The sequence below is a fragment of the Mus musculus genome, chromosome X (genome assembly GCF_000001635.26).
Source record: "Mus musculus strain C57BL/6J chromosome X, GRCm38.p6 C57BL/6J".
NCBI classification, from domain to species: domain Eukaryota; kingdom Metazoa; phylum Chordata; class Mammalia; order Rodentia; family Muridae; genus Mus; species Mus musculus.
The window spans coordinates 90,413,513-90,424,685 of record NC_000086.7 but is presented as its reverse complement, the minus strand read 5'-3'; the positions used below and the strand labels follow the sequence as shown (position 1 = coordinate 90,424,685).

General features: G+C 37.4%; 1 pseudogene; it reads left to right on the top strand.

The window, feature by feature from the left end:
- Positions 5,225-7,771, top strand: Gm4746 (predicted gene 4746; annotated as a pseudogene).

Here is an 11,173-nt window from a genome sequence, read left to right as displayed (position 1 = left end):
TTTATTGTATGACAATAACTTTAAGTCTCTGAAGAATGAATTCAAAGAAGACCTCAGAAGATGCAAAGAGATTCCATGCTCGTGGATTGGAAGGATTATATACTAAAAACGGTTATACTGTGTGGGGTTGTGATAGGCAGCCTATTTTGATTGAATGAGACTTGCTCTGGTGACACAGTAGAAAACTCTACAAGGGACAAAAAAGCAAGCCACATTCCCAATCAGGTGCCTGACACCACAGAGCCCCCAACTCCATATTCCTGTGACTATAAGTCACATAGACAATGTCCCAAACTTCTGGCATTCTGGCTAGACTCCACCCCCACAATTACCTGACTATAGCCAGTTATGCTCCTCCCCACAATTACCTGATAGTCCAGCCCACTATAAGAGGGGCTGCTTGGTCCCTCCTTGCTCTCTTTAAGTTCTCACCTTTCTTACTCTCTAGCTCTCATTCTCTATCTCCCTTCCCCCTCTCTCCATGTGGCCATGGCTGGCCTCTCTCTTTATACATTCTCATTTTCCCCCTGCCTTTCTACAGTAAAGCTCTAAAACCATTGACTATCTCTGCTCACTAAGGCCCACCTTGCTTGAATAATGGAATAGGCTGTCTCCTAATGAGCCACATCTAACCTTCCACCCAAAGGCTGTCCTGAGCTCCAGCCAAGACTGGACCAAGAACTCTCACCTGCATGGCAACCACACAGTGCCCCCTCTCTCCCTGCCCTCTCCTCCCTTAGGCCCTGGAGGATGACTGAACCACACCTGGGGGGCCTCCATTTGTTCTCAGCTCTTCTGAGATATCCAGTGGTGTCTTGGATGCCTGAGGCTGTGAATCTGTTATCTAGAAGTTCCCTTTTCCACCATGGCAGGCAGGTTGAGTCCATAGCTTCCCACAGCCAGACACTCACCCAGGGCCGCATGGAAAGCATGTGGCAGTCCTTCTGCATCTGCCCTCCCAGAGCACTGGAACTTTGGTGGGATGAGGGCTTCCTCCCACCCCCATTATCCCCCCTGCATGCCCACTGCCCCTCAATACTGCCTAAAGATTCAATTCAATCTCCATAAAAATTCTAACTCAATTCTTCATAGAGTTAGAAAGAACAATTCTCAAATTCATTTAGAATAACAAAAAAAAAAAAAACAGGATATGAAAAAATATTCTTAAGAATAAAAGAACTGGGGCCAGGCGTGGTAGGACACACCTTTAATCCCAGCACTCAGGAGGCAGAGGCAGGTGGATTTCTGAGTTCGAGGCCAGCCTGGTCTACAAAGTGAGTGCCAGGACAGCCAGAACTACACAGAAAAACCCTGTCTCGGAAAAAAAAAAAAAAAAAAACAAAAAAAAACAAAAAAAACTGGGTGAATCACCACCTATGACCACATGCTGTATGTTATTGGTACAGAGACAGGCAGGTTGATCACCCCAGTGACAGGGAGAACTGAAGATTCAGAAAATAACCCACACACCTTTGTTCACTTGATCTTTGACAAAGATGCTAAAACCATCCAGTAGAAAAAAGACAGCATTTTCAACAAATGGTGCTGGTTCAACTGGCAGCTATCCTGTAGAAGAATTCAAATTGATCGTTCTTATCTCCCTATACAAAGCTAAAGTGCAAGTGGATCAGGGACCTCCATATAAAATGAGACAAATAGAAGAGAAAATGTGGAAGAGATATGAACACATGGGCACAGGGCAAATTTTTCTTAATAGAACACCAATGGTTTATGCTCTAAGATCAAAAATTGACAAACGTGACCTCATTAAATTGCAAAGCTTCTGTAAGGCAAAGAACATCATCAATAGGACAAAACAGCAATCAATACATTGGGGAAAAGATCTTTACCAATACTACAAAAGAACACACATGTTATGTACTTATGTTTTTGGTCCTGTGAATGCTCTATGCCCTTGTCTAGGGGAATGCAAGGGCCAGGAAACACATGTGGGAGGGTTGGTGAGCAGAGGGGTGGGGGAGGGGAAAGGAACTTTTCTGAAGGGAAACCAGAAAATGGGTTAACATTTCAAACGTAAATATGCATCTCTTTCTGTATTTTATATTTATGAAAGTTTAAAAGACAGTATTGTAATTTATTTATGCAATGATAGTATTTAATATTACCCTGAAAAGAAAATGGCTGAAAATGAATATCATTTGACCTTGTCAACCTCTTATATTAAGGTGAGAAGGGCTTCACTTCAAATTACAGAATAGGTTTTGATCTTATTTCCATGTGATTTGACACATTCCTGAACTAAAAGGAGAGTTAGCCAGGTCCGGATGCTTTCTTGGCACTGAAGAATGAACAACAAAGCAAGTAAATACTATATGGAAAAAATACAATAATTAACTAATAATACATATTTATATTCCAGATTTTAAATTTTTTATTTATTTATTTATTTATTTATTTATTACTTATACTCTTTACATTCCTGCTCACTGACCCCTCCTTGTCACCCCCCCCACACACACACACACATACACAACTCTTCCATCATCCCCCTTCCCCTTCTCTGAGTGGATGAGGCCCTGCCTGGGTATCCCCACACTCTGGCAATTGAAGTCTCTGCTAGGCTTCTTCATTTTCCTCGCCTAATGAGAAAAAACCTAGGCAGCCCAGCTAGAACATATCCCACTTCAAGGCATCAGCTTTTGTGATTGCCCCCTCCAGTTGTTATGGTCCCACATGAAGACCAAGCTGAATATCTGCTACATATTTGCAAGAAATCCTATGTACAGCACATGTATGTACTTTGGTTAGTGGTTCAAATTCTGTGAGCCCCAGTGGTAGAGGTTAGCTGATATTGTTTTTCCTATGTAGTTCATATCCCCTTTGGGCTACAATCCTTTCTTCTGCTGTTCAATAAGACTTCCTAAGCTCCATCCACATCTTGGGTCTGGGAATCTTTATCTGTCTGAATAAGCAGCTGGGTGATTCATCTCAGAGAACAATATGCCCCTTCTGGATGTGTAGCAGATTATAATTAACATTGTTAGGATCAGTACTTGCCCATGGGCTGATTAGTGGTTGGACATTCTCTCAGGTTCTGCTCCATCCACCCTGTCTCTTTTTCCTGTAGATAGGATAATTTGCGGTTGAAAATTTTGTAGATGAGTTGGTGTCTCTATCACTTCACAGGGGTTTCTAGCTAGCTAGCAGAGGTGGCCTCTTCGGTTTCCATATTCCCAATGTAGTGGGTCACAGCTAAGGTCACCCTCATTGATTCTTGGGTGCCTCTCTTAACCAAGGTCTCTGTCTTGTCCAGGAGATGCTTCCTACCTCCTTACCCCAATCATTGATGATTTACACTCATTTTGATAGCCATCTAGTCATTTCTTTTGTCCTTCCCCACACCTGATACTGAACACCCCCATTCCCCTTGGAATCCTCCCTGCCTGCTAGACCCCTCCATCTATGAGCCTCTTATGATTATTTTATTCCTCCTTCTAAGTGAGATCCAAGCTTCCTTGATTGGGCCTTCCTTCTTGTTTAGCTTCTTTTGGTATGTGGAATGAAGCATTGTACCTATATTTTATGGCTAATATATACTTATAATTACATGTCATGCATATCATTTTAGAACTGGGTTGCCTAACTCACAATGATATTCTCAAATTCTATCCATATGCATGAAAAAGTTCATGATGTCCTGGATTTTAACACCTGAATATTGTTAGATGGTATAGATGTACCTACCACATTTTATTTACCATTCTTCAGCTAGGGACATCTAGGTTGTTTCCTTTTCTGGCTATTATGGGTAAAGCTGTTATGAACATAGTTAAGCAAGTGACTTTTTGGGATGTTGGAGCATCCTTTGGATATATACCCAGGAGTGCTAAATGTTGGTATGGAGGTAGAACTATTCCCAATTTTCTGAGAAAAATCCAAATAGATTTCCAAAGTAGTTGTACAAGTTTGCACTCCCACCAGCAGTGAAGGGTTACCCTTACTTGACATTCCCACGAACATATGCTAACTCTTGGGCTTTTGATCTTAGCCATTCTTATGGGTATAAGATGGAACCTCAGACTTGTTTTGATATGCCTTTCTCTGATGACTAAGGATTTTGAACATTTTTATTACATTTAATATTTTTATTGGATATTTTCTTTATTTACATTTCAAATGCTATCCCCTTTCCTGGTTTCCCCCCTACCAGAAATCCCCTATACATATCCCCTCCCCCTGCTTCTATGAACCTAGTATACATGGGCACAGGGGAAAAATTACTGAAAAGAACACCAATGACTCATGCTCTAAGATCAAGAATTAACAAGTGGAACTTCATAATAATGATGAACGGATATTATCCCTGAAGCTCAGAATACCTAACATACAATTCACAGACCACATGAAGCTCAAGAAGAAGGAAGACCAAAGTATGGATACTTCAGTCACTAGACATCTGATTGCCAGGATGGCATACAGGAATGACTTTAGAAAGTTCAAGACATCATAGAGCAATTATTTTAAAAAGAAGAGTATAGAAATGAAATAAATTATACACGTCAATGCTCAATCTTAGCCAAATTCCACTCACTTTCTTTTTTGACCCAGTATTTCTCAATAACAAAGTTCAAGATTAGGCAAAGGGAAACATTTAAGGAAATGTTTAACCGACTGGAAGCTGAAACTTCAGGCTTAGCAAAATTGACTGATGAAGGTGACATTTTTCCTTTTAGAAAATGATCTTCACTAAATATACAGACATGTGATAGAGATTTCTAGGTATGGCATCTTGTCTGTAGACAATATATGTGTGCTTATGTGCCCCAGCCTTTCATTGACAGGCACTGTGAAGAGCAGACTTGACCAATACATAAGTAATTAAATTTCCTTTTATCCAAGGGCATAAGTACCACACTTCTGATGAGTGAAAATAATTCTGAGAAACAAAATATGTTACAGAAAGCATATACAGTGTTTTCTAGGTTTTCATTTTTAAGGTAGGGGAGGCAGGTTCCTTTAACAGTGTCTGTTACATCATCACACTCTTTTTAGGTAGAATCTTGGGTGAATCACAAGATTCTGCTGGAACTAAGGCAGGCTCAAAACTCAAATGCTCCTGAGAGAGATTGGTTGGTGATAGTTCATTATGGGATGATTGAGAAGTATCAGGGTCTTCTCCCCCAGTAATCTTAATAACTTTGGGCCCTCTCTTAGCCTCTGCCCTTCATTTAACCCTCAGTAATCTGTTCTCTTATGGTTTTTCAGAATTCAAACCACAGGCGACATTCCTGGTCAAGGTAGCAAGTGATTGTTACTTCTGGCCAGAATATAAAAGCTGAAGCCTGCAAAAAGACGTGGCCTTGAAAGGCAAGACTAGAGATCAATATGGACTACAAACTTCATAGAGTAAAAGTCTATGTCATGGTGGAAAACAAGCAGTGGAGAGACATAGGCACAGGACAAATTTCATCCAAATACAGTGAACAGCTCCAAGGTGTGTGCCTACTTGTTCACTCAGAATCAGATGGCTCACCAATTATGGAGTGCAAGATACATCCTAACGTGCCCTATCAGAAACAACCAGGGGATGTAATAATTTGGTCTGAAGCTAAGAACCATGGTATGGCAATACATTTCCAGGATCCAAATGGTTGTCAAGAGATCTGGGAAGACATCTGCAAAGTTCAAGGTAAAGATACAAGTGTAGAAATCACACAAAAATATACTGATGACCTAGAAAGTTTTGAAGAACTTCCACCAATCAGGAATCTGATTGAGATGTCAAACTGTGAACTCCATACCCTTGAAAACATTGTAAATTTCTTTCCTTGTATCGATGAAATGCCGAGCCACAAGGAAAAGCTGGTGCTGGCCTTGGAAAATGAAGGTTACATTAAAAAAATGCTACAGCTGTTCCACACTTGTGAAAAGCATCAGAACAAGGAAGGCTTACACTATTTGAATAGCATCATTAAAGGAATCCTGTTTCTAAATGATACTCGCTTGTTTAAGATCATGTTTTCTGATGAATTCATCATGGATGTGATAGGATGCCTTGAATATGGCCCTGGTTTTGATCAGCCAAAGCTGCACAGGAAATTCTTGACTCAAAATGTCAAATTCAAGGATGTTGTGCCAATAACACACTCCAAACTTAGGCAAAAAATACACCAGACCTACAGAATGCAATATGTTCATGATATTATGTTGCCCTCCCTATACATATCTGAAGAAAATAATCTTTCTGAACTTACCACCATGATTGTTTTCAATAAAATTGAAATAATTACAATGCTGCAGAAAGATAAAACATTTTTGCTTGAAGTTTTTGCTCAGCTGAAAGATAACACTGTAGGTGATGAGAGAAGGCATGAATTATTATTATTCTTTAAGGAATTCTGTGCATTTGTTAAGACATTACAGTCTCATAAGAAAAATTCATTACTGAAATCACTGATGAAGCTTGGAATCATGAGTGCTCTGAAAGTTGTAGTGCACATGAATGATTACCAAATGCAAATAGTTGCTCTAGATATATTTGCTTATCTAGTAGAATATAGTCCACGCCTAGTCCGGGCATATGCAATGGAAGAAGTCCGGAACAGTGAAGATAATGATGACCTTCTCATTAATATAATGATCAAAAAAATGATCTGTGATTCTGATCCTGAATTTTCAAAAGGCATCATTTTGACAGCAGTTCTTCAAGCGCTTCTTAATCCAGAAGATATGCGTGTCACAGGTAAAAGATGTAAAAAAAGGAAATTTCTGAATTTCTTCTATACTTATTGCATGAATAACCTCATAGCACCAATTTTGTCTACAACAGTAGAAATTGACATCCATGATGATAATAGGGCTAAGATCTGCCCTGATGATTATCAAAATGCACAATTTCTTGGAGCAGTTTTAGAAATACTCACATTTTGTGTGCAACACCACTCAATGTACATAAAAAGTTGTATTTTGAGTAACAACTTGCTCAGTAGAATCTTGGTGCTGATGAATTCAAAGCACACTTTTCTAACTTTGAGTGCTGTCCGGTTTATGAGAAAGATGATTGGCCTTAAAGACGAAACTTATAATCTTTACATAATTAAGAAAAACCTTTTTGAACCAGTTGTAAATGCTTTTATGCTTAATGGAAATCGGTACAATATGTTAAATTCAAGTATCATTGAGCTATTTGAATTTATAAGAGAAGAAAACATCAAGAATCTTATTGCAAATATTGTAGAAAAATTTTTTATGGCTTTTGAATCAATTGAGTATGTTCAGACCTTTAAAGGGTTGAAAACTAAATACGAAGAGGAAAAGAAAAAAGAAAGTCGAATAAGAAGACATTTACATAAAATAATCTACCCAAAAATATATTGTCGACGTGTCAAAGTTACGAAGGTAAAAGTAAAGGCAGACATATGTTGTAGAAGAGTCAGAAAAAAAGGTGCTATTCTACCAATGAAAAATGATTTTCCAAGTCATTATGACATACTTATGAAAATTAGAGAAACAAATGAAAGTAAAAATGAAATAGAACACCCAAAAAGAAAATCATCTGAAGGCTTTAAATGTTCTCCATCACATGAGGATGCTTCTGTTAACAGAATGAGTAGGTCACACTGTAGCAACCTGGTTCCTTTAGTGGATTACCCATATGATACTAATGATGAGAATGATGACGATCCTTATGATAATGATGAAAATGAAGATGAAGACAAAGATGAAGAACCCCCCCAAAAAAGACCTAATCTTAATTCATAAAATCATATGAGGCCTTCAATTCCTAATTTAATTAAAATTTTATAAATATAACCAACTGAAAAATCCAACTTAAAAAATCTTTCCACTATGGACTTTAAAATATGGTATAATGTGGAGCAAAATAATGAATAAGAGACCTCAATTTTATATAAATAAAACATCCTAAAATACAGATGCATATTATAAAATAAACAGCAACTGAGTAATAACTTCTAATTAAGAACATTCTACTTTAGCAGCATGATTTGGGAGTAGCAAAGAGCTTGATAAAGTAATACAATGTTTACTGAGTTCTTTATAATTGAAATGGCTACAAAGTTTTTATTGCAAAACCTACTTTCTAAAATCATCTAGCACTGACATTCTTTCCATAAATTGAAGTTTGTTTAAAGTATCATTTGTTTGTATGGAAGACAAAGTCACATTAAAGTAAAACTAAAGTGAGACTTTAAGCATTTCTGTGAAGATTTAACAGAACTCCAACATTATGAATAATAATAAGGAAAAAACTTTCAGTGCATTTTAGTATATATTTTCTTATATTAATAAAATGCTAAGAGCTAGATCCCTAAGTACCTGTTGTTGATGTAGGTTTTTTGGAGATAAGAAATCACAGCTATAAGAATCAATATACTATAATTCGTAATGTGGTTTCTATATGATTTCCAGGTGATAAAACATGATGCATCAAAAATACAGTTTATGAAAGTTAATGAAGCTTTGTCTTTTTCCTAGCAGTAGTAGTTACATACTTGGATACACACACAAACACACACACACACATACACACACACACACACACACACACACACACATATATAACTCACGGAATGGTAGCCTTTAGCTTATGGTTCTAGAAAGAGGACCGAATAAATGACAATGGATACATGGTAGCAGATGGCCAAGAAGCAAGCCATGGGGGTTGTTTTTGTTGTTGTTGTTGTTGAATTTTTGGCTTTTAGGTTCTTTTTAGGGTTCTAGAGTTGTTGTATAGATTTATGATTTTTTTATAGGGTTTTACAATTTTTTTAGGGTCTTTTTAGAGTTCTTGTGTTTTCTTTTTTTAGAGTTTTAGGGTTTTAAAAAAATGTTTATTAAGTAATTTAAAGGTTTTTTTTTCTTTTTAGCTTTTTATGGCTCTTTTAGGGTTTCTTTTAGTTTTTTAGAGTTTTTAAGGTTTTAGGACTTTTTTTTTAAAGTTTTAGGGTTCTTTTAGGGTTTTTAAGTGATTTTAGGGTTTTTTTTTTTTCATTGTTTTTTGGCGATTTTTTTAAAAGGCCTTGGTGTTCTTTTTTATTATTATTATTATGGTTTGTGGGTTTTCTGGGTCTTTTTAGAATTCTAGAAGTTTGTTTTTTTGTTTTTGTTTTTTTTTAGAATTTTAGCGTTTTGGTTTTTTTTTTTTTAGTGGTTTAGGTTCTTTTAGTTTCTTAATTTTTAGAATTTTAGAGGTTTTTTTTTCATGGTTTTCTTGATTCTTTTAAAGCTTCAGTTTTTTTTTTTTTAATTTTTAGGGTTCTTAGGGTCTTTTCAGGTTTTATTTTAAAGGATTTTATTTTTTTTTTTAGTCTTTAGGGTCTTTATTATTTATTTATTTATTTTTGGTTTGTATTTTTCTTCACACAGGTGGCAGTTGCTATTTTGAGCTTGATATGGATGACAGGATATGGCAAGGTGCTTCAGTCTTTGTATATCATTAATCATCAAGAACACATGTCACTCAGTGAGCTGCTAGGCTACCACAGGGAAGGAGGTAGCTAGAGATCTTAAGGGTACGTGAGGTAGGAAGAATAATGTCCCCATACTACTATAGCTATTGAAATATTCACCCTCATCTCTGATTTGAATGTGTTTGCCCAAAAGTAATTTTCTGAAGATTAATCCACAGGTGGGAATATATTTGGAAGAAATTGATTGGGTCAGGAGGGATAAATAATTAGGCTATTTGTGCTGACTGAAGACAAGATGGGTTCAGTGTTATCATGTGTGCTCTTCATGAAAGAAAGCAGTATAGAAGGTGAGTATAGATCAGAGAGGTACAGCCCAGGAGGGACTCAGCCATCTACTGTTGGCCTTAGGGATATAAGGGGACACTAGGTAAGGGATCCCTAGAAAGAGTGCCAGAAACTGCTTTTAGCTAGTGGAATCATTTTTAGAATCCCCATTTTCTAGGATGTAAAAGAAAACAGTATTACTCTAATTTACTAAGTCTGGGGTCATTTGATACATCAGTGATCATCAGCAAGGTGTAAAGGTGTGGACACACCTTAGGGGACTGGGAAGAAGCCTGTTCTTGGAACACACTTTGCCTTCAAGGGATGGAGACTTCTGCACAGCAACACTGGACAAACAATCTACATTGATAAGGGTATCCCCAGTGTGTCCAGATTAGTGGTTTCAAAACATGGTTTGAAACTCCTCTGAGTGCTCAAACAACCCTTTTACAGGGGTCACATGTCATATATCTTATTTATTAGATATTTACATTACTATTCATGACTATAAAAAAGTATAATTATGAAGTTGCAATGAAATGACTTTATGGTTGGGGAGCTGTATTAAAGGATCACAACATTTGGAAGATTGAGGACCACTATTCCTGACCCCTATAAAGCATGCCTGTCAGTATGGTCTGGAGGAATAATCCTCTTTATTCAATCAGGCAAACCCAGAAAAATTAAAACATCACCAAAAAGTTATGAAAGTTAAACAGCTGTTTTACCACAGTCTATAAGCAGGGCATGCTGGCATCTTACACAAATGAGCTCAAAATGGAAATCACTGTCACACCGTGACCATTCTCCAAATGAGATGCAGAGGAGAAAAAACAGTTCCCTGGTGGTGATATCAGGAGGAAACCATTGTCAGAATCACCTGCAAGGATTTTAAATACCTGCCCAAAAGTCTGGATTTAAGATTAGGTGAGAAACTTCCAAAACAAAAGGAAATGCAGAATCTTGGTGAAGAAGTTGGAGAAACAAGAAAAAAAGCAAAGGGGAATTCACCAAATAAAAACAGACAGAAGAAGTAGGAATTAAAGACATGTCTGGGTAAGAATGAACAGTGAAGTGGAGAATAGAGCAGGTAGAAGGGACTGGGGAGATGTCTCACTACTTAGGAACACTGGATGCTTTTGCAGAGGACCAGGGTTCAATTTCTAGCACTCACATGGTGGTTCACAATCACCTGCAATTCTAATGCCAGAGGATCTGATGACCTCTTCGGCCAACACACACACACACATACACACACACACACACATACACACACACACACACACACACACACCTACATCCCATAGAGATAATTTTTTAAAAATCTTTTAGAAAATAAATAAACAAAAAGGAGCCAAGTATGGTGTTATTCCCCTTTAATACACAGCCTCAGGCACAATACAGAGCATGGGCATTATCATGGTTCTCACATATGTGGTTTCCGAAAGCCATGCGGA